Genomic DNA, 27,567 nt, shown 5'->3' on the forward strand with positions numbered 1-27,567 from the left:
GTGGTACTGGTTTTGAAGGCATGAAGGGGTCATGCAGAGCAGCTGAGGCCATGGAAGCACTGTTGAGAGGCCATGAAAGGCCATTGGTGAAGGTGCAGCCTCAGTTGTAATTGATGGCCCAGGACTGAAGGGGTCACAGCAGCATTTTGGAGATGCCAGTACCATGAGATAACCACCAAGAACAGCAGCAGTGCTCTTATCCATCTCCTTACCCCTACACTTAGGATCTTTCTGGGGTTTTTTTGTTTTTTGTTTTGTTTTTTTTTGGTTTGGTTTGGTTTGGTTTGGTTTTGAGACAGGGTCTCACTACGTAGCTCTGGCTCTCCTGGAATTCACTATGTAGACCAGGCTTATTCTGCTTCCTGAATGCTAGGATTAAATGTATGGCATGTGCCACCATGCCTAGCAATACCTAAAAGAGTAGTTGTAAATACTTTTAACTGCCGAGCTACCTCTCCAGTCCCAAGACTTATAGAAATGATCCAAGGGAATTATCTATAAACATGTTACTAAATGGGAATACCTTTTTTACATTAACTGGGAATGCCTTTTTTTACATCAAACAAGAACTTTGGTGGGCTCTCACAGCTGAAATTTTGTGTTAAACATTAAAGTTATTACTATTAACAAGATGCACATACTTCCCATATGAACTTTAGTGATCTAAAGAAACATATTATCCGTATACCAATTGTAATTACTATCCTTTATTCATAACACTTGCTACTGTCTTAAAATAATATCTCAATTTTCACAAAACATAGAGGGGCACAAAACATTTGAGAAACTCTAGCAAATAATAGCCTAATACATAATTCACTTTTTTCAAAAAAAGGGAACCATCTTGCAAAGCCATATGAATAAAATAAAGAAGAGATCTACGTAACAGCAAATTCAGAAGACATAGTCAGTGTTTCATCCTACTACCCCAGAAGCAGGAACATATCAGCCCATTTTTCTTTCCTGAATGATTTGCAATTCATAAGTTTTAGCCACAAATATTTTTCAGACAAAAAAGCAGAAATTCAGAAATGATCAGACTTGGTGTTTCATTATCAGACCTCCTGGGTGTGCATGCATGAGTGTATGTGTATACACATACAGAATTCCAGGAAAGCCAGAGCTACGTAGTGAGACCCTGTCTCAAAACCAAACCAAACCAAACCCCAGGAAGATCCTAGGTGTAGGGGTAAGGAGATGGCTCATTGGATAAGAGCACTTGCTACACAAGCATGTGGACCTGAATTTAGATCTCTCTATAGAATGCTAGGTGTGGCTACTTGACCTATAATCCCCAAACTGGGGCAGGGAGAGGCAGAGACAAGGTTTCTGGGACTTGCTGGTCTCTACCCTAGCTGAAAAATGGTAAGCTCCAGGTTCAGTTTCAGACCTTGTTTGTCTCAAGGGAATAAGGCAAAATGCACTAAAGAACTTGAATGTCCTCCTCCAACCTCTACATGCATATGTGGGCACACATGTACCGTCACACGTGTACACATGTACACACATGTACCTCATTAGGTACTAGGTGCTGCCCTTGTGAAGAGGGAATCACCATGCCTTCCCTACCTGGTACCTTCCTAAACTACTAAATTCCTAAAATGTAGCAGCCCCAAAGTAGACTGGGACAACAGAATTAGCTTCTAAAATTACAGCCTTATATCCATCTAGAACCTTCACTAAACTACTAGAGAGTTCTCCCTCTAAATTCAGACTCCCACTCCCAAAGTTTAGAAAAGGAATTTTCTTTGTTTTCTGGGTTGCTGCTGGATATCCTAACCCAGCTTTTTTCATTGTAAGTGGCTAACATTACTAAGATATCCTTCTCAGCACACCTCTTCCTGTGGAACCTGACAGCTTTATAATTGAAATTTCTTTTAATCTCCCCCACCCCAGGTGCTTGCACTGTACAGCAAATACTTAACTATTTTAGAATAAGAACAAATGATAGAGAGCACAGTAAGATTTCCAACTGATTTGATAAGTTACAAAATACTGACACCATGAAGAAAAGCAGCAGTGGGCAAAGATCTTAGATTGTAAGAGAACCGCACCTAATCTACAGACTGAGTACAGAAGATCACCCTTATCAATGTGTGTGAGCAATCAACTTATCCACTGTGGGCCTGGATAGAGAAGAGAAAAGGTGAGTTTGTCCTCCACTTGAGCTATGATACTATCTTTCTCCTACTCTTGCGCATGAGAGCTCCTGGCCTCCAAGCCTTTTGAACTCAGGGCAGGACTTATAGCACTGGTTCCTCTGGCTCTCAAACATTTACACTTGGACTGGAACTATACCAGTTTTTCTCAGCCACTAGCTTGCAGACACTAGATCATGGTGTATGTTTCTGCCTTCATAACTACATGAGCCAATTCTTGTTTTTTTTTGTTTTTTTTTTTTTAAAGTCTTTTGTATATCTGTAACATCCATTTCTCTGGAAAACCCTAATGCATGCAACCTCCTCAATATCACTACCTATCTACTTAGTGAGCTTGCTCCTCTAAGAATGGAAGTATGGACTAGTAACTGAAGATGTTAGAAGACCCTGGTCCCTGAGATAGAGTGAGAAGCAAGGGGACCTATACTATGTGCTTTCGTTTAAAAGTGTCACTTCTCAAACATCAGTATTACAGGGAACTCTGGCCATCTGTTAAAGTGAGAAACGTCTCTTTTTCTCATTTAGCACAATTCCAACAAATTACCAACTGCTGAATATACTTTCACTGTCTTAAAAAACCTGGCTAGAGAATTAGCTTTATCAGGGGCAAAGGAACACCGGTGCCCTGTCCTTTTAATGCATTTCAACTGAGAGAAGCAGGTCAGATAGCTTTCCTAACCTCTAGTCCAGTGTTCGTTCTCTCCCCTGGATTCTCTTATCTATTTCTTGAGGAATGTGTGGAACTGACAAATTAAACCACCCAGAGGAGGTCAGCTGAGGCTGAGGTAGATGGAATTCAATGAGTTCAATGCCAGCCTGATCTACACAGCTGAGTTCCAAGACAACCAGAGCTACATTTCTTACTTTAAAAAAGAAAAAAAGGGGAGGGGGAGGAAGGAGGGAAGGAGGAATGAAATGGTCCAAAACAAAGGTGTTTATACCATGTATAAAAGCTACATGTCCTAAAGACCTAGTAAAAGTACTGCTTTGTTTTTGTTTTTAAGATTTGCCAGCATGTGTGTGTGTGTGTGTGTGTGTGTGTGTGTGTGTGTGTCTGAAAGAGGGTGTCAGAGCCCCAAGAGAGCTGGGAACTGAAACAGAGTCCTCTGGAAAAACAATGAATGATTCTTAACCCCCTGAACCATCTCTCTAGTTTCCTGATTAGTTTGTTCTGACACAACTTGAACGTATTTGACAAATTGTTTTCTTACACTTTGTAAAAATTACAAAAGCTGAACAGGTCAGCTGAAACACCTAACCAACACTCATAATACTGATTTAAATAAAAATGAGTTCTGGGCTCTAAATACTAAATTTATAAACAAAGCATCTTACAGTTTTAGAATGCTCAATCCACATAGATTTAGAAAAAGGTGTATTGGTCATAGTCCTAGTTAAAAAAAAAAAAAAGCTTGCTCATACTGGAGAGCTAGCTCAGCAACTAAAAACACTGGCTACTCTTCCTGAGGATCCACGTTCTATTCCCAGTATCTACATAGCAGCTCATAACCATCCAGGGGAACTGACCTCTGACCTCTGCAAGCACAGGCACAAAACACCCAGACACATAAATAAATACTTAAATCTTAAAAAAATAAGGAGATTGAAGGAAGAGAAGGAGGAGAAGGGGAAAGGTATTCTCAGCTAACTAAAGGGTATACTTAGAAAGTCAGTGATCAAGTTAAAAATGAAAAACCAATGACGATTAAGCTACTGCCATTCCTTAGGCAAAAGCACAAAGGAAGGTGATATTCATCTTCACTCAAAGGAATAAATACCCAATTGTTTTTCTCCTCTGAATCCAACATCCAATATCCTACAAGGTCCTCAAATGTGACTACACTTAGAGGTTCACCTCCTGAATCCCAAAACAGAGCAGAGAAGGGTGAATGAAGAGTGGACCTGGTGCTGGAGCAAGGGCTCAGAAGTTAAGAGCACTTGCTGCTCTTGCAGAAAGAGGACTGAGTTCAGTACCCACATGCTAGCTTGTGATAACTCCAGTTCCAGGGGATCTGTTTTCTGATCTTTGCATGTCAAAAGTACAACATTGTGGTGTGATACACATGGTATAAAAAAACACTCATATACATAAAACAACTAAAACATACGTTGGGGTGGGGAGAGGAGTGCTAAGGTTTCTGTATTAAGCAGTTCTGGCTGTCCTGGAACTCACTATGTAGACCAGATTGACCTTGAACACACAGTGCTGGGATTAAAGGCAGGTGCCACCACACCCAGCCTTCAATTTTTGAAGTGATTCCTGGAGGGGATGTTGGGGATGGCAAACAAAAATACCCAGCATCAGAAGAGAACATGAGAGTCAAGACCTCAACCATTTTTAGTGATAACGATACCCTAGGAGAAGTCTGATCTCTATTACAAATACTGACATATCAATCACTCCAAGCAAAAGTTACAAGCATAATGTGAAATCAACCTTTAACAATGTATCTAATGAAACCTAAGGAATTAGCAGAAGTGAAATGGAAGATAAGCTGTGTCTCACTGGTACCTTACACAACGTATAGCTTAAAGAAAGTAGTACTTGCTAAATCAATATTTTAGGTTTGCTAGTGCTGATGTGTTCTTGTTAAACGAGTATTTCTACATGTAAAATTTTAAACCATGAAAACAATCTTTTTTACCCTACAAGTACTATAGGATACAAGAAAATATGTTAATTATCTACAGAATTTCAAGAATTACAGATTAAAAGGACACTATTGACAAACATCTTCTAATAGTGTACCTAAATGACTTATAATTCATTAGAGGTAACTTTGGAAATGAGGACAGCTAGATTAAAAAAAAAAAGTCTACAGACCAGGGAAAGCCTGTTAATGAGTTCATTCATTCCCCACAAACCACTTTTCAAAAAGCATGGTATGCTAGTGAGTTCATCCCCCCAATCACACACACAAATATATACCCAAACGAAAAGTTTGCAAACTAATACTTCAAGAGAAAATTCCTAACTGTAGACCTTCTCTTATAACATAAAGACCATACGTGTGCGTGAGTGCGTGTGTGCGTGTGAGTGCGTGTGTGCGTGTGTGCGTGTGTGTGCGTGTGTGCGTGTGTGTGCGTGTGTGTGTGTGCGCGCGCACGCGTGCGCACTCACACATTCGGGTGCTTTCTGATGGACTTGGTTCATCCAGCCTTTCAGACAGATCCCAGAACTTCAGTCAAGTCTTGAGCCTACTAAGCATACAGTGACTGGATAACAGATACTAAAGCTAGCTTTCTTAAGTCTAACCAATTTTTCTAATTTTCCTACCCCTCCCCACCCCTTTCAAAAGTTTTCATCACCCTAATTCAGCAGGAAGAAGTTGAGAGTTGTCATCCTAATCCCTTGGGTGTGGGTGTCTGGTCACAGTTATTTTATAAATTATAGATAGGATGTCATTTAAAGGGATAATTTGGAAATGGCCATAATTTTGAACAGGAGGAAATATATGGGATGGGTTACTAAATTTATTCTTAAACAAAGCATTGTACAGTCATAATCTTACATTGGTAGAAATCTTTATAATTGACCCAAAATTAAAGTTAGTTTTTTACATTGGTACAGAATTTATATATTGATAAAAATTTAAGGTTTTCACTAGTATACATTTTTATATTGATATAAAATTTGAAACTAACATTATTACTCTTAGATAGGCATTGTGCTTGTGCAACTCATTTAAAAACACAAGGCTTAGACCCAGTCCTTCCAATAGCTACTATTATAACCTATTTAGGATAATTAAGTAATGCAAGTTACAGGCCAGATAGTAAACTCATGGTCATATTAGATTCTGATTTAATTATAATAAGGTGCTTTCATTATTATTCAATTAAAAATAACTAAGAATAGTCAAGGTTTAACAGTTCAGATATACCTTATATAGTCTTCAAAACCATCAGAAATCCACAGAATATGACATATAAAGTCATTGAATTATTAATAAAAATTTTGACTAAGAGGCATGTGTGCTCTTGACAGTATCCCCATACCACTTCAAAGAAGATATTGAGCATCATAACCTCCATATGGAGTTGCTCCAGTTGTGGTAAGGTAGTCACTGGACAAAATTGCCCTAAGTCATCTACAGACAAAAAAACTGTCCAGAAAAGGACACAAGATGGAGAGATAGCCAACAGCTTAGGTCTGCCAAGACAGAGTAAACTAGTCATTCATAATTCCTGCTTCATTTAATGTCTGTCAGATGATTCTGGGCCAGAAGGCTTAAGACAGATACTTCAACATTTAACATTTTGAGGACTAGGGGACTGTTCAGGTAGTCAGCTGTCTCTGCAAATTATTTATTTAAATACACACACACACACACACACACACACATATATCACATATATTATACACATACTTGCTGTCATATCAGGAATCTTTCTTTTTTTAATTATATTCAACTGTACAGCACATTTCCAATGAGGAAATTTTACAATTCACACTTTGTTTTTACGACCTTTGGAGTTTTTTTCCCATTTAGAAAAGGCTTACCCATTTCAAGACTATACTTTTAAAATTCACAGACTGGTGATAGCTAAGTGAGTCAGGTACTTGCCACCAAGGCTGAAACACTCAGCTTAATCCCTGGCACCTACATAGGAGGAGAGAACTTCTACTGACAGGCCATGGCACAGCAACCATTCATCACACAATAAGTAAACAACAAAATTTAATGAATTTTTGAGGAGGGAAAGGATTAGGGTCTCACTGTGTAGTCCTAGCTATATAGACTAGCTGGCTTCAAAGTGGCCAATAGCTATGCTCATTTTGTGTATCCCCCGCCCCCCATTCATTAACTTGGCAAGCTTTTATTATTCTACCTTCAATTTTATCAACTTTTTCTTTTTCTTTTTTAAAGACAGGGTTTCTCTGTATAGCCCTGACTGTCCTGGAACTCACTCTGTAGACCAGGCTGGCCTCGAACTCAAATCCGCCTGCTCTTATAATCATACCCATTATAAATAATATTCCCAAGTGCTGGGATTAAAGGCGTGCGCCACCACGCCCGGTTCAACTTTTTCTTTTACCACCTTCTATCTGCTGTAATTTCCATCCTGTATGTGTCTATGTATATATGTAACATGTTAGTAAGTGCCCTCAGAGTCCCTAAAAGGATGTCGAATCCCCTGGACCTAAAGTTACAGTCAGCTGTCAACTGTCTGATATGAGTGCTGGATTCCAAACTTAGATCCTTTAAAAGAGCAGCAAGCACCCCCCTGACCCCTCTTCTCGAGCCTGAAATGGCTTTTCTCACCAGTATAGCCAGCCATTTGGAAATTTGGAAAACACTGCTTAAATACATAAATTTATTGAAAGTAAATATAGTGTTTTTAGTCTTCTTACATTTACATAGCTAAGACAGGCCTATCTCTGGTGATCTATTATTAAAAATAAAACAAATACCTTCACACATTACTTCCAAATATGGGAGAAAGGGACATATCATGAGAATAGACAAGTATCCACTTTAAAAATATCCACTCCAAATTTGTGAAGTACAATTTTCCAAGGTCATATACACACCTTCTACCCCTAAGATACTTTCTATGATTCCCAGAAACAGAAATTACAAGTCCAGAATAAACTATTCCCACATGCCAAAGCCTCCCAGAAGACATAGGTCTTGAACAACTCAACTTCACACTCTCACCTGCTACATTTACCTATATAAGCCCAGTTCTTTACTAGAAAGTAGAGCAGAATGGTGCTCTGTAGTTTTAATCATACCCATTATAAATAATATTCATCATGAATTAGAAAACAGTACACTGCTATAAAAAAGGTAATAATCATTCACTTGGGGGGAGATTAAAAACACTCTCTTTTGATAACAGGAACACACTAACAGAGAGTTGGTAGATACTTAACTATCGACTCCTAAGGGTGCTGACCTAAAGACTATTTACTTGAAAAGCAGCCATTAAGGTAGGGACTAGTTAAAAGGTTCTAAAACCCTGGAACCATTTCACAACAACTATTTTGGTGGAAATATGCCTTCTACAGCAGGGAATGGGAGTTGAGGCAGGCCTAGAAATGGATCTTGGAAGTTTTCATAGGGTGATGAGTAAAATCATGGATGAAATAAATGACCAAGGCAGTAAATATAGAAAGGTGGAAAATAAGGCCTGTGGCAATCCAACATTAAGGTACATGAGAAAGTGACAGGAAGATCTCTTAGTAAGAGGCAGAGCCTGTTAGCTTATCCTCATCACCTTACTCCCCCTCCCCCAAGTATGAATGACACTGTAAAGGTGAAGAACAAAAGGGAACAAGCTGGAAAAGAGGGAAGAAATGACAAGAGCAAAAGTGACAGAACACACAGGGTGTAATCTATTTCCTAAGCCTGTTGAGGCTGGAGGGTATTAACACACTTCCAGACAGGTCTAAGAAAGGATTAGGATGTCACTATCTAGTACCTGATAACCATAGTGCGTGACAGAAAGGGACAATAAGCACGAACCTTTGGGTTACTGAAGACTTTTGATTATACATTAGTTTCTCATGGGTGCTGTCAAATCATCACAAACTAGTGGTGCTTAAAGCAACAGGTATTTACTTTCTAAATCTTGAGATTAGAGGCGGGGTTGTGTTCCCTCCCGTGCTCTTGAGAATCTGTTCTCTGCTTCTTCTAGCTCTGGGTTTTGACGATATGACTGTATCTCAGTCTCCTGGTCACCACCTCCTCCTTCCATGTCTTCCGTAATTTCCTGTTTTCCCCTTATGAGGGCATCTATCCCTGGATTTTGTGACAACCTGGATATCAATGTAACAGATTCCAAATGAAGGGGAGAACAAGATTTAGAGGTGGTAGATAGCAGGGCACTCACTCTATTTGTAGTAATCTAGGGATTTCTTCAGTTTTATACCAACCTAGGTATAGTAGGACAAAGTGCTATTAAGGAAAGAGCTCTTCTGCAGAGTCTTGTCTGAGCAGCCAGTGTTGCACATCCCTAATTCACTGCCATAAAGAACAGCACATTCTCCTTCATCTTACAGACAGGGGTACAAAACAAAGCAGGGCAGAAGTCTGGTGCCTTACAATCCAACTCAATAATCCTGATACAGGAAGTGACAATTCTGTATATGGCTTCAAAAGATTAAAACAAAACAAAACAAAAAAACCCTCCGGGGCTAGAGAAATGGCTCAGCGGTTAAGAGCACTGACTGCTCCTCCAGAGGTCNTAAGTTTAATTCCCAGCAAACACATGGTGGCTCACAACTATTTGTAATGGGATCTAACACCCTCTTCTGGTGTGTCTAAAGACAGCTACAGTGTACTCATATATATAAAATTAATAAATAAATAAATACTATAAATAAATACATATAAATAAATAAATAAAGCTTTATTTATTAATTTTATATATATGAATACACTGTAGCTGTATGGTTATGAGCCTTCATGTGGTTGTTGGGAATTGAATTTTAACCTCTGCTCGCTCCGGCCCAAAGATTTATTTATTATTATACATAAGTACACTGTAGCTGTCTTCAGATGTGCCAGAAGAGGGTGTCAGATCCATTATGGTGGTTGTGAGCCANCATGTGGTTGCTGAGATTTGAACTCAGGACCTTCGGGAGAGCAGTCAGTGCTCTTACCTGCTGAGCCATCTCACCAGCCCATAAATCTTAAAAAAGAAACTACCAAGATGACAACAAAAGACAAAGAATCTCTGCAAGAAGGAACATGCCATACAAAATGCTCTTAGAGCCACACTCCACTGTGAAGGTCAAAGAATGAAAGCTATCTGTTAATCATACTGGAATGACATTTGGGTGTACTGGGCTAAACAAAATTTATTACAAAAATTAGTTTCATTTTATTTCTTCAACTTTCTTAATATACCACTGGAAAATCTTAAATCACAATTGTGGTTCACAGTGTATTTCTATAAATAGCTGCCTTGGGCTAGGAGTGCAGCTCAGCTGGGAGAATGCTTTCCTAGCATGCACAAGGCCCAGAGTTTGAACCCCAGGACCACATAATCATACTTTATAATCCTATAACTTAAGAGAAGGAGAAGGATCAGGACATGCCAGCCTGCGATGAGAGAGGAGAGAGCAGCACATGAGAGCACATTTCACTGTAGATATTTAATTCACTTAGCAGAAACTTACTCAATCCTACAATTACTTCATTGTACACCACACCAAGTTTATTCTAAGTGTGAAGATCTTTAGCATGAACAAAACCCCCAACCACAGAGCTTACATTACCTACCATACATTCTCACATGTGATCACACATAAAAATAGTAATATAGTAATTGCAATATTGCAATAATTGCAATTGACATAGCTTCATAAATCTGTAAATCCAGACTAATGACAACTTGTTTTGCGATACAGTAGGTTTTAGTACAGAATACTCATCCAGAATGCTTTGTTTTTGTTTTGTTTGTTTTGGTTTTGTTTTGTTTTGGAGAAAGGATCTCATTATGTAGCTCTGGCTGGCCTAAAACTCAAAGATCTACCCACCTCTGCCTCTTGCTAACATTATCAGTTTCCCAATAACCTGCCCTAGCTTCTTGGTCCTCCCTAACTAATTTGCTCCTCATGATTCAATTTTAGAAGTTCAAGTGGCAACATGCTAGCTATTTGTGGTACAACAAGAGCTATTTCACTCTTGGGGGTCACTAGAGGGGTGGAATAAGAATATTAGGGTATATACTTTCAAGAGACAACTTGAGCTTTGTCGAGTAAAGATACAGGTCTGAAGTTTCTTTGGGACTTAAATTAAACAAAGGTAATTTCTGGCCTATACTATGCTTCAAAATTCAATGTACAAACTTATCTTTTAAGCTACAATAGCTCACTAGTTCTCTCCTATTGGAACCTTCACATAGCAAAAGCATTCTGAATAAGATTTTTTTTTTTTTTTTTTGAGACACGGTTTCTCTTGTGTAGCCCTGGCTGTCCTCAAACTCAGAGATCCAACTGCCTCTGCCTCTCAAGTGCTGGGATTAAAAGCATGCGCCACCACTGCCAGCTAAATAAGACTTCTACAACAAATTAACAGGGCATCTGACACCTTTTTCTGGGTCCCACAGAAACTGCACACACATCCTACACAGATTTACATGCAGGCAAAACACTCACAATACATAAAAGCACAATCAAATAATTCTTCAGATATTACTAATAACAATGAAAGCAATATAATAATATGTATTTTTTAAGGAATTCTTATTAAAAATGTGCTTTTTTCCACTCTCATATACCAAGTATGACATATGACAACGCTATAGAAACAATGAAGTATTCAAGTCTTAAACACCTAAAAATTACTTCAATGCCTTTTTTGGTTGAAGTCTACACCATCTGAAATACAGATGTGTTAGGCAATAAATATTCTTCACAGGTGTGTTTCAACATGATGCATCTTCTGCCAGTTAACAAAGAATTGGCATAGTGACTTATTCCTAATATTCTTATTCCACCCCTCTAGTGACCCCCAAGAGTGAAACAGCTCTTGTTGTACCGTGAATAGCTAGCATGTTGTTGTACCATGAATAGCTAGCATGTTGTTGTACCGTGAATGGCTAGCATGTTGCCACCTGAACTTTAAAAAGAAAGGAAAATTATTCCTAGTTGGAGGGAAAAACTGCCTAGGTAAAGAAAATTCAGTTATTCTTCATAACTAAATCTAATTAATATTTGCTAAATAGTAGTCGAGCTAGTCCTTTAGTCAGTGTTCCCTGTATGCGCCTGGGCCTTTTAAAACTGGCTATTGCTTTGTTCTGAAGAACTAGCTGGACAAAAGGAATCAATGTAATATGTAATCAAATATTACTTTGGAAAAATTCAACTTTACTTTGGCTGTTAGCCCAAGATAGCCAAGGTTTGTTTGTTTGTTTAGCTAAATGTCAACTATAAAAATCAATAAAAGAAGGCTGGAGAAATGGCTCAGCAGTTAAGAGCACTGACTACTCTTCCAGAGGTCCTGAGTTCAAATCTCAGCAACCACATGGCAGCTCACAGTCATCTGTAACAAGATCCAATGCCGCCTTCTGGTGTGTCTGAAGACAGCTACAGTGTATGCATATACATAAAATAAATAAAATCTGTTTTTTTTAAAAAAATCAATAAAAGAGCATAAGCTTAGTAAGAATTAGCCTGTATCTGACAACTGTCACCTATAGTACCATCTGAAAGACAAGTAACGATCCTCTAAAACTTTCTATTTCTTGAATATAGAAGATATGAATAATTCTGACATAAAAGTACCCAAATTTATCATCAGCTTATGTGATGCGTGCCAAGCCCTTGACTGGGGATGTTTACAAGTTCTCACAATTATTTTGTCTTCTTAGAAACATCAGAAAGCTACATTTCTCACTCTCCAGCGCCCACCGGATGATGATGAAGACTGATAATTGGTGGCACTGTTGCTGCTTGCCATGGGGTCTAGCTAAATTGCTCAGTTAGCTTCTAACAATGTTCCCACCTCAACCTCTAGAGTAGCAAAATTACAAACAGATACTAACACATGAGGTGATTAGAGAATATATGTTTATTAGATAGTAAGGGCTGACTAAAAACTAAAGGATTTCTGTGCTATATCTAAGCATTTAGGAAAAACCAAGACTTGTCATCCAAATATACAAAATCCTTTTCAAAAGATATGAGAGAAGAAAAAATAAAAATAAAAAGCTTGCCTCAAACAAAGAGGGCAGAGGTACTAAGAAATTTGCCTAGCTTGTGCAAGGCCCTATCCTCAGGACTAGCCACACACACACACACACACACACACACAGACACAGACACACACACACACACACACACACACACGTCTGCATAAAATTATGCATACATCTATAACCCATTAAAGTACAGTGGTGTCTCCAAGCCAGGCAGATCCTATCAGGGCAAGAACTCAGTGAGTTCAAGGCCAGCCTTGTATACATAGCAAGTTCTAGGTCAACTACCAGGTTACATAGTGAAACCCTTTCTCAAAAAGGGGGTGGGGGTGGTGGCAATGACTCCTGAATACATTATACTCACTACTGCAAAAACATTGTTTGGACACCGTGTTCAAACATGGCAAGTCCATTTACTTTCTACTTGGTGCTGAAGTATCTTAAAAAACACTTAAGTACAAAATAATATGGCACTGTCATTTTGCCAGATTAAAAAAGGCACCAAAAATCCAACACATTGCCACAAATATTCAAAATGAAATTCTAACATTTGCTAGGCAACTGTACAATGAACAATTCTTTATATTAATTCTAATGTTCAACCAAGGCATCTCCAAGATGAGACATTTCATGCAGCTCTTTTATTAATGAATAGGTTTGTTTCAACTTCTAAAATAATTCTGCAATTAAAAAAATTAACCTTACTGGGGTTCTAAAATGAGAATAGATGATATAAAGAAATACACTCAGGCTAGCTGCCATATGCATTCTTCTTCAGAAAGACACCTTGCAATGACATTAAAATCTTTCCATGGTCACATGAAATTTAAGCTTACACTGTATACAGTATATAAAAAAAGGGGGGGCTTGCTTTTGTTTTGCATAATTTGGTTTAGTAAGTCCCAAGGCTTAATACCAATTCTTTGCCCAAGAAATTGTATGTATCAAGAAAAGAACATTTGAAAGTAAGGACATCGCCATTTTCTAAATATTTACATTTTAATTCAATACAGACAGCTCTGTGTTAAAGAAGATTAAGCAAGCAAATATGGAAATGACTTGAAACACAAACAGAAGCACTAGGATGTGCAAAGAGACCGGTTTACAGCAAAACCGGAAAGGGAAAAAAAGACAAGTATATCGTCACACTACATACAATGAAAAAGGTCAAGAAATTCTGGTTAAAATATTAAATAATCAAAGACTGCCGGGTACGCGTGCGTGCACACACACAAAGTAGAATGAGGAAGATCAAAATATTTTGAAGGCACCAACCACGGAAAGGCCCGCTTTCATACCTCGCGTTTGCTATCATTTTACATCAGCCTTTATAGCCAACCCCAGGTTTGAAAATTGCAGCTGCATTTAAAGGCCGTCCTAACATTTTGCGACATTCTCAACAGTAAACCCTACACAAAGTAAAGCACCAGCCGTGTATTTCTATCTCCAAGGGCGCCAACAAGCAAAAATTAAACCTTTCTTTTTCCCATATATAGCCTTCACCATCCTCTTCCCTCTTTTATTTGCTGCCCTTGTCTCAGGATTAACGAACCCTAAACCACTTCTTCCCATTAATGGAAATGGAAAAAGAGAAGAGAGCGACAGTAGAGTGGAATCTCAGACCGAAGGAAAAACTGGCAATTCAAAGTGGTGGCCTCGCTCGGGGTGAGGGCAGGGAACACCCCGGAGGTGGAGCGGAAGACCCCCGTTCACCCCCAGGCTATACGGCTTTCCGCGCCGGTGCCTGCGTGTGTGCGCGATCTCCGCTCCCGAAGGAGGCGGTCATCTCCCCGCCGTCCTCCCCGGCCCCAGGCGGCAGGCTCCGGGGGCGAAGTCCGCGGCGCCCAGTGTGCGGCGAGGCCCGGAAAGCGTCCCGTTAGAGGCGATTTCACCCGTCAGGAATGCGCTCCGCCCCCGCCGCCTCCCCACGGCGGCCGCCCTCGGGTCTCGTCCGCTCCGCGGCCCCGGAACGCTCCGGGCAGCGCCGCCGACAGTCACAGCACCGTCGGGGCCGCAGGCCCGGCCCCCACGCCCGGGCCCGCACCCCGGAGCCCGAGGCCTGAGCGGCGCCTCGAAGCCCCATCCGTAGGGGAGCCGCCCGGCCCCCGCGGCTCCGGCGCCTGCCGTACCTCGGCTCCTCAGGGCGGCGGCGGCGGCCGGCGAGCAGGCCCATCCCGCGGAGGCAGAAAGCGGAGGCAGAACGGAGGACGACCCTTCAGCACCGCCGCGGAACCTTCTCAGCGAGGGCGAGAGCTGCCGGTGGAACGCTTGCGGGCGGCCGCTTTCCCGAACTCCCCTCAGTGACTCCAGCCGGACCGTCGCAGCCGGGAACCAACACAGCAACTGCCATTCTCCCCCGCCCTCGCCCCCAGGCCCCGCCCCCTCCACTCCCTCCTGCCCCACCCGGCACGGCCCCGCCCAGCGCGCCTTGCGTCTTGGCGTCACGCCCCGCCCCTCCCCCACCCCGGTTGCCAGCCGCGGGTACCTCTGGGACGCGGTGGTTCCCTGGCTCGAGCACGTTCGCCTCGCACTGCGCGCTCTCGCCGCCGGCCCTCCCGCGGGCGGCCACTCACTCGGAACGCGCCCGGCAGTGAGGCGGGAGACGCCCTTCTTGTAACCCGGACCCCGTCTCCGTGAGGTGACAGGAGGGGACGGCGGGAGCCGCGTCCCAGGTGGAGCGCGTCCTGGGCTGGAGGACCCTGACTCAGCTTTTCACGGCTTTGTTCACCTGCTTGATAGGCAACCCTCCGGAGAGCAGAGCCGAGGTGTCCCCAAAGAAATATCTCAGCCCTTATCAATCTCTGATACAGTAGGAGGTACTTTGGTCCAGCCTGTGTCTTCCATTCTCCTCCAGCTTTTGATCCAGTCGGACACCCTTTGAATGTTTCACCTACACAAGACTTGGTATAGAGTTAGTTAAACAGATCCCTTTCCTGTCCTGATCCCATTCTCTCCGTTTATTTCTCTTGGGGACTTAGATCATTTCCTTAGAATCCTGAGAAATGGATGTGCTGGATGCCAAAATGTCCATCCACCATCTGTTACTTAATCTAAATATATCACTCGATCCTTATTTCAGTGTCTAAACTAGAAACTCACCAAGGAGCCATATTTTTTCAAACCCCACTTGGCCTCTTTGGTAACACAGTAATTTTTTTCCAGTTAGAAACAGGCTAGGCGATTTAGGGCTAAGTGTCTTTGACCACACATCTTAAAGGGAGTAGGTATGGATATGATTTCCATTTAATGGAAGTTGAGAGCCATTATGTGTATACCTTAAAATGCTACCAAAAGGCTGCATTCAATACCTGATAATCTATAGGACACTTTAAGCCTATGGATAGTGCAAGAATAGCTTTGCAGTATAGATGGGGTAATGGCTGGTAAGGGTTTTGAGTAAAGAATTGTGCAGAATAACAATGGTCCTGTACTCTACATAGTCATCATAGTTCTGAGAAATTAAATTTCTGTCTTCTGTTACTCACTAGTCCAATATGCATATCCTGAGAAAGAGATATACCTGAAGGACATCTCCGTTTGAATCTGTGGAGGCATCTTGTGTTAGATAGTTTTATCTCAACGTGAGACAAGCTAGTCATCTGAGAGACGGGATCGTCAATGAAGAAAATGCCTCCATAAGACTGGGCTGTAGGAAGCTGTAGGACATTTTAATTAGCGATTGATGGAGAGACAGCCCACTGTGAATGGTTCCATCCCTGGGCTGGTGGTCCTGGGGTCTATAAGAGAGCAGGCTGAGCAAGCTGTGATAAGCTAACCAGTAAGCAGCGCCCTCCACAGCCTCTGCATCAGCGCCTGCCTCCAGGTTCCTGCCATATTTGAGTTCCTGTCCTAACTTCTTTCAGTGATGAACAGTGGATATGGAAGTGTAAGCCAAATAAACCCTCCCAAGTTGCTTCTTGGTCATGGTGTTTTGTGGCAGCATCAGAACCCTAAGACAAACCTATAGCTCAAGTCTGAGGTAGACAGGGGTTTATCTAAAACAACCCTTCCTACTCTCATCCAAGCAGGGCCAAGGCAGAGGTCCAGGGTTCTCGCAGCACCCTGCCTTTGGTTCCTTTCACGAGTCCCGTTTACTGTGCCCTCTAAACATCACTCTGTTCTCTGTGCTCTATACCCTTTGCCTTCAGGACAACAACTTCAAGTTTGGCTGCCTCCCCCAAGAGAACTTGGGAAATTGAGCTGCCTAGGCTGCGTCCCAGTGAAGGGGGCTCTGGAGAGCCATGTATTTTTTAAATTCCAGGTGATAAATGTACATTCAAGACTGGAAACCATGCTACTAACTCACGTTTCTCCTTGGATTCATGCAAAGAAGCTGCTTGGCCTCAGGTGGGCTTTTTGCTGCACTCTCCCTAATTTACCCATTGTAATTTATTCAACATTGGCTCAAGAAATATTGCTGTCTACTAAATTGAAAGGTGAACCAAGCCTTCTAACATCTCCAATGGTCGGTCTCTCTCTCTCTCTCTCTCTCTCTCTCTCTCTCTAGATGTGAGCACTCAGCTGTTCTAACCACTTTGCTCTACCGTCATAGACTCTAACTCTCCAAAACCTTAAGCCCAATTGATTAAATCCTCAAAAGAAACTAGGAGGAAAAAAATACTACTTTCTTTTATAAGTTGCCTTGGTCATGGTGTTTCGTCATCATAGCAATAGGGAAACAACTAAGACACAAAGTAACAGCATAAAAAGCGTCAAATCCAATATTTTATTTTGTTCTCTCAACAACTCTTCTGATATTTGAACTCAAGGACGCTTGATGATCAGAAAGTGCAAGGTCGGTGGCAGCCGCCGCGGTGCGTGGCTCTCTGAGCTATCCGGTGCCATCCTTGTCGCTGCGGTGGCACTCGCATCCACTGCAGCCATGTCAGAGCAGATGACCCTTCGTGGGACCCTTAAGGGCCATAATGGATGGGTAACACAGATCGCCACCACACCGCTGTTCCCGAACACGATCCTGTCTGCCTCTCGGGACAAGACCATCATCATGTGGAAGCTGACCAGAGATGAGACCAACTATGGCATACCACAGCGTGCTCTTCGAGGTCACTCCCACTTCGTTAGTGATGTTGTTATCTCCTCTGATGGTCAGTTTGCCCTCTCAGGCTCCTGGGATGGAACACTGCGCCTCTGGGATCTCCCAATGGGCACTACCACAAGGCGATTTGTCGGCCATACCAAGGATGTGCTGAGTGTGGCCTTCTCCCCTGACAACCGGCAGATTGTCTCTGGGTCCCGAGACAAGACCATAAAGTTATGGAATACTCTGGGTGTCTGCAAGTACACTGTCCAGGATGAGAGTCATTCAGAATGGGTGTCTTGTGTCCGCTTCTCCCCGAACAGCAGCAACCCTATCATTGACTCCTGTGGATGGGACAAGCTGATCAAGGTGTGGAATCTGGCTAACTGCAAGCTAAAGACCAACCACATTGGCCACACTGGCTATCTGAACACAGTGACTGTCTCTCCAGATGGATCCCTCTGTGCTTCTGGAGGCAAGGATGGCCAGGCTATGCTGTGGGATCTCAATGAAGGCAAGTACCTTTACACTTTAGATGGTGGGGACATCATCAATGCCTTGTGCTTCAGCCCCAACCGCTACTGGCTCTGTGCTGCCACTGGCCCCAGTATCAAGATCTGGGACTTGGAGGGCAAGATCATTGTAGACGAATTGAAGCAAGAGGTTATCAGCACCAGCAGCAAGGCAGAGCCACCCCAGTGTACCTCTTTGGCATGGTCTGCTGATGGCCAGACTCTGTTTGCTGGCTATAGAGACAACTTGGTGCGAGTATGGCACGTGACTATTGGTACCCGTTAAAAGTTTTATGACAAAGAGTCTTAGAAATAAACTGGCTTTCTGAAAAAAAAAAAGAAAAAAAAAAAAAAGAAAGTGCAAGGTCTTGGCAAGGAAAACTTGCCAGGTTCAAGACAGATACAGGGTAACGCATAGAGAATCAGAGGATGGGGGCAGATAGGTAGTGCGGAGCCAGAGAATTGAATACCTGTAAGGATGTGGTAAGGGATGCTAGATGATTGGTATATATCGTAGATTTTATAAAAGTGTACTGCATCTGTTTTTCACCAGACACCTATCACTCTGTGCTGTGGGTGAGACTGTGGCAGGAAGACTGAGGCCGTCAAAGGGATCTCATAAAGAAGGCATAGTTCTAGCCAGGTCGAGACTGTGGGAACAGAAAGGATGGTTTGCATATTTGTCTTGGGGTATAATTGGAAAGGCCTGCGTGGAATGCAATAAAAGTGGGGGTTGAGAGAGAGAAGAGTGGGGTTAAGTAACAGCTCCTTCTTATTGGGTGCAAACTACATGACATGTCCTGCTCTGTTCTATTAGCATTAACCTTTTAATTATCCCAGGGCCCCAAAGATAAGTGTCGATGTTAATAACTAATTGACAAATGAGAGTCTGAGGCTCAAGACATGCAGTGCTTTGCTCAGTTACATAGCTGGTAGCAGCAGAGCTGAAATTAGACCATCTAGAGGTTGTCTGCTCCACACCTACACCCTTCTGCCATACACCTAACCCAAGCCCCTCCTCTAGAACCACACTCTAGGTGAGAATTTCCTCAGCTAATTATTCTTCATATCCTACCTCTTGTCCTCCTTCTTCTCATACTTCCACGTCCTTCCTACTGCCATTTTCTTTGTAGATGTCACCTAACTTTGTAGGTGTAACTGTATAACCCTGTCCCCTCTCCTCTGCCCGCTCCTTTTACTCATCTGTACTAGTCCCACTGTGTACGTCAAGCCTATCTGGTTACACAGGAACCCTAAAAAGCACTACATTATTATTTTTAGGCCTTTCCCACTAAATTTTGGTACCTGGCATATGGGAAAGAGGAAGGAGAAGCAAAGAAGCTTAGCTGTGAACCCAAGGACACCAAAGAGACACTAATGTCTCACCCCTGTCCTCAAGCCGTTATAAGCTCGGCAGAGAAATGATGCACAGACTACTCTAGCCAAGCATGGGCGAACATACCTTTAATCTCAGCACTCTGCAGGCCGAGGCAAGACATGGATCTTGGTGAGTTTGAGACCAACCTGGTCTACAGAGGGAGGGAGGGAGGGAGGGAGGGAGGGAGGGAGAGAGAGAGAGAGAGAGAGAGAGAGAGAGAGAGAGAGAGAGAGAGAGAGAGAGAACTCACTGTAACCTGATGTGGTGGCAGTCTGCAATCCTTGCACTGGAAAGGCTGAAGGTGAGGTGGCCAGCCTGGGCTAAGAAGCAAGTTCAAGGCCACTCTGGGCTATATAACAAGATCCTACCTCAAAAACAAACAGTAAGCTTATTAAAGGGTTCGTGCTAACACAATGGCCAAATGTATGATACAAAGAACACTGTAGAAGCCTTAATTCTGTCTGAGGTCACTAGAGGCCAAGAAGTTTTGTGTTGGCTGAGGGTGACTTCGAACTTTTGACTCTGCCTCCTCAGTGTGGGAATATAGACATGTACTACATAGTCTTCTGTGGGGCTAGGACCAAACTCAGGATCTTTTACATTCTGTGTAAGCCCTTTAGTAACTGAGCCACTTCCCCAGCTTTACTGTCATTAACAGGCCATGAAGAGGTTGTCTTTGGCCTTTGACCCTTAGCCAGCACACTTGATCAGTGCCGTGTGTCTTCTCGGTCACTCTCACTGTGTGTCTATCCAGCTGATTTCCAGATTGGCCCAGCTGTCTTCCCATCAGTGTCCACAAGTTTCTTCTTATACAGTTTCCTCTTATACAGTTCTTATCTGTGAAGTTGCAAAATTTCCAGTCTAGCTGTGGGTCCCTAGGAAAGTTGGGAAATTTTTATGAATCAACCACAGTGCCAAGACCAGTGTGAGCCTGTGAAAGTTGTGGCCTGACTTCCTGGAGAGGTGCTATGGATACAGGCGGCCACACTGCCAGTGACTCATTTATGTACATCCCAGTGGCCCTGCTTAATGTGGCCATCTAGAACCTGGTCACAGAAATATCTACCTATTGGGCTGTTCTCAGGACTAAATGAGTGAAGTACAAGGCTTGGCACCCAGTCTGTCATCAGGAAACATTAGCTATGGTTCCTAGATAAGGGAAAGTCACTAGGGTAGGGATATTCCAAAGAATATTTTTAAAATAGTCACCCGTGTCCCTGCTTGGGCTGTTCTCTGGTTAGGACCATATAGGGAACCTGGCAAGGAGAGGCCTTTTCTCGATAGCAAGTGCTTCAGAAGGCTGAAGGCTGAGCTGCTCAGATTTATCCCCTCCCCTGTCCCAAGTCCCTCTTTCATCGCAGGGCTCCTTTGAGGCTGGGTTGGTGGTGGGAGCCCTGAGAAGGGCTATCTAAACAATTTTCCCATTTCCCAAAGTGGAGGTTAGAGCTGCTATTCTCAGCCTCATCTGGGGGTGCTTATTAAAATACATTCCTGGGTCTCTCTCAGAATAATGGAGTCATTATTGATGAGGCTGGAGCCCTAGGATCTAGCTAGAATTTAACCAGCACTCTGGGTAAGCCATACCACATGTTTGAGAACCGCAGCTTAAGAGCTTTATTATGGCAGTGCTCAATTTCATGAAGTCTTCTCACTTTTCATTTCTCCTTGGGCCTTTTCACAGAATGCTAGGGGAGAGGAAGCTGTTTCCTTTTTCATGGGACCCACTATCTACAGTCTCACTTATGGTCCCTCCTCCCCGTTGTTCTGACCCCCTCTAACCTGTCTTGGAGACTAGGTCTTCAGGCCACTGTTCCCAATGTCTTATTCCAGTCTTTCTTAATTGCCTCTCCTGTTTGATTATAGGCAAGCTCACCCAGTGTTGGTAGCCTGGGTGGGAAACAACCAGAGTAATGTCTAAGTAAAGCAGGTGAGACTCACCCTGTGCTGGACCGGACACGTCTGGCTCATTAGGTTCATAACAGCATTGCCAGGAGAGTAACATGCTGGGGTGACGAATGAGCAATGGCTTGGAGTGACCAAGTGAGTGTCCCAGCTGGCCCAGGACAGCCATGTCACCTGTTGTGGAACTTGATGGGTAACAATAGTGTATCTTCACAGAGCCCTGGATCAGACACATCTCACAATCACTCTGGTAATGCATCACTTCCAGTCTGACCGTCGCCTCAGCCCCTGGACTATGCCTAGACCACTCTCTCCCCGCCCTCTCTAGCCCCTGATCCCCTGCCATGGCTCCTTTCTCTCATGTGCCCTTAAAGAACTCGCTTTGGGTTGGGAGAGGTGGTTTGCTTGTTTGTTTGTTTGTTTGTTTGCTTGTGTTTTCCACTTTGGTATGTGAGTTTGGGTCCCCAGGAAGCAGTTGTAAGAAATAGTGATGGAACCTGTTACTATATTTCGCCTCTCTTACAATGTCTGAGAAATATTTTTCTTTGCTTTTTAACACCTGGCATGCTTGCTTCTCTTGTTTATAATTATTTGTTTTCCTTTTGTGTGTCTCTAATTGTGGAACTGACAGTCTGTCCCTTGACTTAGAGAAAGCTTAGATCCACAGGCACGGTCCCCTCCCAGCCCAGGTATAAGATCTGACAGGAGAGTATTTAGCATTTAACACACTTTGGCTGAGTCCTCTGTTCTCATTTCTTCCCCAACTTCAGATGATTTCAGTCATATTTTTTGCATCTGTAATTCATCTTCTACCATTTTTGAAACAAAGGTGATATCTTATTGTGTTTGTATATTCTGGCAAGCAAGTCCTAATTGTTAATTGTATAAAAACCAAAAGGGATTATATTCAATGCATAGAAAGCATAATATCCCCACTTACAAAATCTTAATAAATGAATAGTATTCCAACGTTGGCTTTAGCATTCAACTATAGTACTATCTGAAGAGTGGAAATAATCCAAACACAAGCAAGCTAGGGGTTAGACTGGATTTCAGACCAGAGCGTTTTTAGATATGACCCAGAATGCTGATCCAATGTATGTGATAAGAGCGCTCAGTACTGGATTGCATAGCTTAATTACCCAGCACTCAGAAATGTTCAAGCACAGTCCTGTGCTGTTGGAGAGAAAAGAAAGGAAAGGGCCTGGATGGAGAACTCAGATGTGGGAGTCTACAGTCCATACAAGATGGATGACCTGTGAACAGATGTCTTTACTAGAAGCATGTGACCTGTAACAGCCTGGAGACTATTCTTCTTGTGGCCCCTGATGATGCTGTAGAGGTCTGAGGGACTGGCACCCCGTGCTGTGCAGCTAGTGGAAAGCTGAATAAAGAAGTTTATTGCAGCCAGGGGTAGTGGCACATGCTTTTAATCCCACTATTTGGGAAGCATAGGAAAGCAGATCTCCATGAGCTTGAAGCCAGTCTGGTCTATGTAGGAGCTCCAGGCAAACTAGGGCCCTATAGTGAGACACATCTCAAAGCAAACAAAGGAGACTTGTGTGCTATTGCATTCTCAGAGCCCTTCCAGTCAAAGGGGTGGGATTGTTAATATGGAGGGCAGAACCCTGCAGTATGGTCCCATACGCCTATTCCTTCATCCTTTATAATGACACTGAACTTTCTCATCAGGTCTCTGTAGGTCTAGGTGAAGTAATGCACACGAACACTAAGCGTTTAGCATGATGCCGGATACTTAGGAACAGCCCAGAGACTGCTGCTGTTCACAGCAGTTATTTTAAAATGGGTGATTATTAGATCAAGTGGCTTTCATTTGAAGATGGCTTGTCATGGAAAGTTTTTATAGAAGAAAGAAAACTTTATTCTTCCCCATAATATCTTTTCAGAAGTGTCGTCTTTTCTTCCAAACCCCGTTTAATATCTTTACGAGAATCTCAACACTGAAACAGTAGAGAAATGAAAGGTATTTGAGGAAGAAGAAGGCAGTAGAAGAAGGCAGCTAAGTACAAAATGCCTGCAGCCGGATCTAGACAGACTGAGCTTTACATGGCTAAGGCCCCACCTCACCTCCACCCCATCCCCACCTCTAAACCCCACCCCTACCCTACCCCATAGGCTCTGCTCAGTAGAGCTGTCACTTTAGCTGTGTGTAAGCTAGCCAGGAGACTCACTCACATTACAAAAAACAATTCTGTTTCTAATATGGTTCCAATTTTTAAAATCCCATCTATTTTTGCCAGGGGAATCCCATTTAAAGTGTGTTAGAGGAAGGCATATTTAAACAGTTATTTCCTGGTAAATGTGGTCAGAAGTCCAAAGGACTAACTGAAAATCTAAGGGATATAAGAAGAGGTGGTATGTAAGACCTTGAATACCATTGGCTGATAGAGATTTGGTGCTTGAAGTCGGGTGGGGGGGATTTAGCACCCTTTGTTGAATAATCAAAATTCATATTTGGGAATTTTCAGAAAACATCACAAATTTGGAGCAAAACTGACTGTGCCACCCAGCATTCCTGTAAGCGATCAAAGAAAACACGATTTTCAAACAGTTGGATAGCTAAGCCAGGGAAAGAAATAGCTGAAGTCTCAGGGCCAAAGATCTCAAGACAATTTCAAATTGTTCTTAGGATTTTAATATCCTGTGACAAAAAAGCAACATTTTGTACAATATATCCCAAGGACAGGAAGGAAAATTGAATCCCAGAACTGCAATGTTTCCATAACTTTGTTCAAATAAAAACACTCCCCACAAAAGTTGCAAATGTAATGTAGTTGTTTCCCATCAGAGGAGGGGGATCAATCTACATTTTGTGTCCTGTTGGTTCTGTGTATTACATAACCTTCTTTGAACTATCTTTCCTGTGTTCAGTGTTGAATACAAGAAGAGTAATTCCACGGCAAGCATCTTGGGATTCAGAAACTGTGCTAGTACCATCTATTTTCAAGTAGATGGACCCACAGCGTCATCCCAGGATTTGGATGACTGAGGTGGGTGCTTGGTCACAGAGAAGTGACCTTTTCTCTGCCTCCACCGTGAACGTCCACTGAGTATACACCCAGCAGGAAAGCCAGTGTGCAGTTTTTGTTTTTATTTGATGTAAACAATGGATTCCCTTTGAGAGGGTAGCATTTGGGAGACCCTGGTAACCCAGAGGAGAGTGGAGGTCCTGTCTTCTCCCTAACCCAGACCTCAGTTCCTGATCTCTATTCCTGCCTCTCCCGAGCTGGACACTGAGTTACTCTCTCCTAATTAGGAGTGTCTTCACACGGATTTTGTTCAAGCAAGGTTTTGTGACCCGTGGAGCTTAAATATAGATCTATGAATTTTTTGGTGGGGGGGGGGCAGTAGAATTTAAAGCAAATGAACAGACCTTGCAAGAAAACATGATGGGAATTAATTCAATGGATTCATCTTTAATAGAAAATCATAAAAGGAGACCATGCTTGTACTGAAGTCAGAGAAATTATAAGGCTGAAAGGTCTTAGCAGAGGGCCAGCTTTAAGATCCTTTAAAGAGATGAACACGTGTAAGTGAATCTGGATCATTCTGTTTGGAGCCTGATAATTTGTCCCTCTGTTTGACCTGGTCAGTCCTGTGGTCTTAGATCCTGCCTGGTTAGATTCTTTCAGCATCCAGGAATTTGGTTCTAGGTAACTGGTCCTTGACAGCAGCAAACCTCCCGGTTGGGTTACAAACCTGCTCACACCCCGAGTCATCGCAGTCAGCCTGGGTTAACCAGGTCCCATCACATACGTGATGCAGATCCCATAATGCAGCCTTTATCCATGACGTAGAGAACACATGTAACCCAACTCAACTGAATGGCAGAGTTTTGTAATCGTTCCTACCAACCCCAATATTGCAGAAAATATCCATGGACATGCATGGATGGAATAAGTATTGTGATGCATGTTTATGCACATACATATTCACATACTATACATATACAGAAATCTGAATAACTCATAATTTTAATAGATTTAAATACATTCAATGCATTTAATAGATTTAAAACATTTTCTTAATTCATTTCTTCTTTCTCTCTGCCCTTTCTAGTTAATTCAATTAAAAAGATCAGGCTACAAACTGGACATAGTCCTGTTTGAACATTCACATAATTCACAATAAAAACTTGTGTTGGGGATCTGGCTCATACTAGTCTAGACACTGAAAAGCTTTTTACTACACTGGCTCAAAGCCCTTAGAGGAACTATAGTTTTATGATTTGGCTAGTTCCCCTCTCCTCTACCCACCTGTGGCCCAGACTCCGGTCACCCTCCTTATATACTCCACCATCATTCCTTGTCCTTCCCCTTTGCTAGTCCCTACATTTCCCTTCTGATTGCCTTCTAAGCCTTAGGAAAATGATGATTTAATTCTCTTTAAATCTATACACCAGCACATAACCTCAGATAAGCAATCCCTCCAGAGCACAATTCCTACAGTAGCTATTTGGAGCACCTTCCTCATATCTAAGTCTTTACAACTCACATTCTACACAATAATTCCTGATTGAGAATCAGCAATGCTGTATTTACCATGTTAGGCATTATTCATTACAAAAGAGAACAAACCATATCCAAGCCATGCCTTGCTAGCTAGCTTTCTGTTACTCTAACAAAATGCCAGAAACAATCAACTTATAAAGAGAAAAGGTTTATTTTGGCTGACAGTTTGGGAGGTTCTCATCTATTGGGTTGATCTTATTGCTTTGGACCTGTAGCAAGGCAGGTGCATCCTGAAGGGAGCATGTGGTACAGCTTAACTGCTCACTTCATGGCCTTTCTGATTGGCCGAGGTAACTTAGTCTTGGAACTCATCTGCCCTTTCACCAAGCTTTGTCCAGGGTTACCCTCCCTCCTGTCTCAGAAGAGCCGACCCATTTTCTTCTCAACGGTTCTTGAATTCATCCCTCCTCCGTGTGCTCCCTCCTCATGGTTTTCAGTATTTATTACTCTGAGATACCTGAGACTCTTATTTTTACCCTTGAAACAGCCTGCACTGTACACAAACCCACCAAAGAAATACTGAATATGTTTGGTACCATCTTCAAACATATTCCTTGGCAGTTTCCTTGAGAACCATCTTGTACTTTAATCCTTTTGAAATTTGTGTCTAACCTCAAGTGATCAGGATGGGAGCTAATAGATTGATATCCTTGGATCTAGATTACATATTCTTCCAAATGGTTTCTCAGAAATTGTGTCAGCTTTTTTTTTTTTTTTTTTTTTTTTTTTTTTAAGGGATTTTATTTGGATTGTCTTCTAGGTACTTTCTACTGTGCTGGGGAAGCCCCACCCATCTAGGTTTCCTTTCTGTAACGCATTTTAGCCTAGCTAAGAAATGTAAAGAAAGGGCTTCCATTTTGTGGCCAGTAAGGAAGGGAGTTTTGGAATCTGGAAATCTTTGTAAGACACCCTATGGATCTCATTTCGCTATAATCATCATGGGGGGGGGGGTTGCGTCTGGACAAGATGATCCCAGTGGTACTAGTGTTTTTTCCTTTTCTTTTCAAATGAGTATTAGCCCTCCTTTGGAAAACATTTGGTTCCTCTTTTTAACTAATACAAAAAGGTCATTTCACAAAACAAGAATGAGGAGACTCCAAAGTACCTGGACAGTTCTGACCCACTACTGCCCTTCAGGGGCATGAGCAAAAGGCACTGATATCTGACACTGCTTGAGGTGTTGATACAAGCTGAGTGATTGTTGGTCTCTGAAGAACTGAGAAATCCATCCTGACAGACAGGCAGGCACCACAAGCCATGGAGGGGTGAGAGTGAGCACATGGCAGGCAGGCACCACAAGCCATGGAGGGCTGAGAGTGAGCACATGGCTCTTTGGTAAGAGAGGTTGTTTCCACTGCTGAAGGCATGCGTTAAGAGACTCGAATGAGAGGGC

General features: G+C 42.5%; 1 protein-coding gene and 1 pseudogene across 2 annotated transcripts in view; one reads left to right on the top strand and one right to left on the bottom strand.

Moving 5' to 3' along the window:
* Positions 1–15,167, bottom strand: part of Rnf19a (ring finger protein 19A, RBR E3 ubiquitin protein ligase) — a 44,066-nt gene extending 28,899 nt beyond the window's left edge. The window contains exon 1 of the mRNA XM_021216863.2: positions 14,942–15,167. The gene's annotated coding sequence lies outside the window, so the exon portion shown is untranslated. The remainder of the gene's footprint in view (positions 1–14,941) is intronic.
* Positions 15,168–17,612: 2,445 nt separating this feature from the next.
* Positions 17,613–18,691, top strand: LOC110334962 (annotated as a pseudogene). Its single transcript, XR_002381139.2, has one exon. The product of XR_002381139.2 is annotated as a receptor of activated protein C kinase 1 pseudogene (transcript).
* The last annotated feature ends 8,876 nt before the right edge of the window (positions 18,692–27,567 follow it).

This window comes from Mus pahari, chromosome 17 (assembly GCF_900095145.1).
Source record: "Mus pahari chromosome 17, PAHARI_EIJ_v1.1, whole genome shotgun sequence".
NCBI lineage: Eukaryota > Metazoa > Chordata > Mammalia > Rodentia > Muridae > Mus > Mus pahari.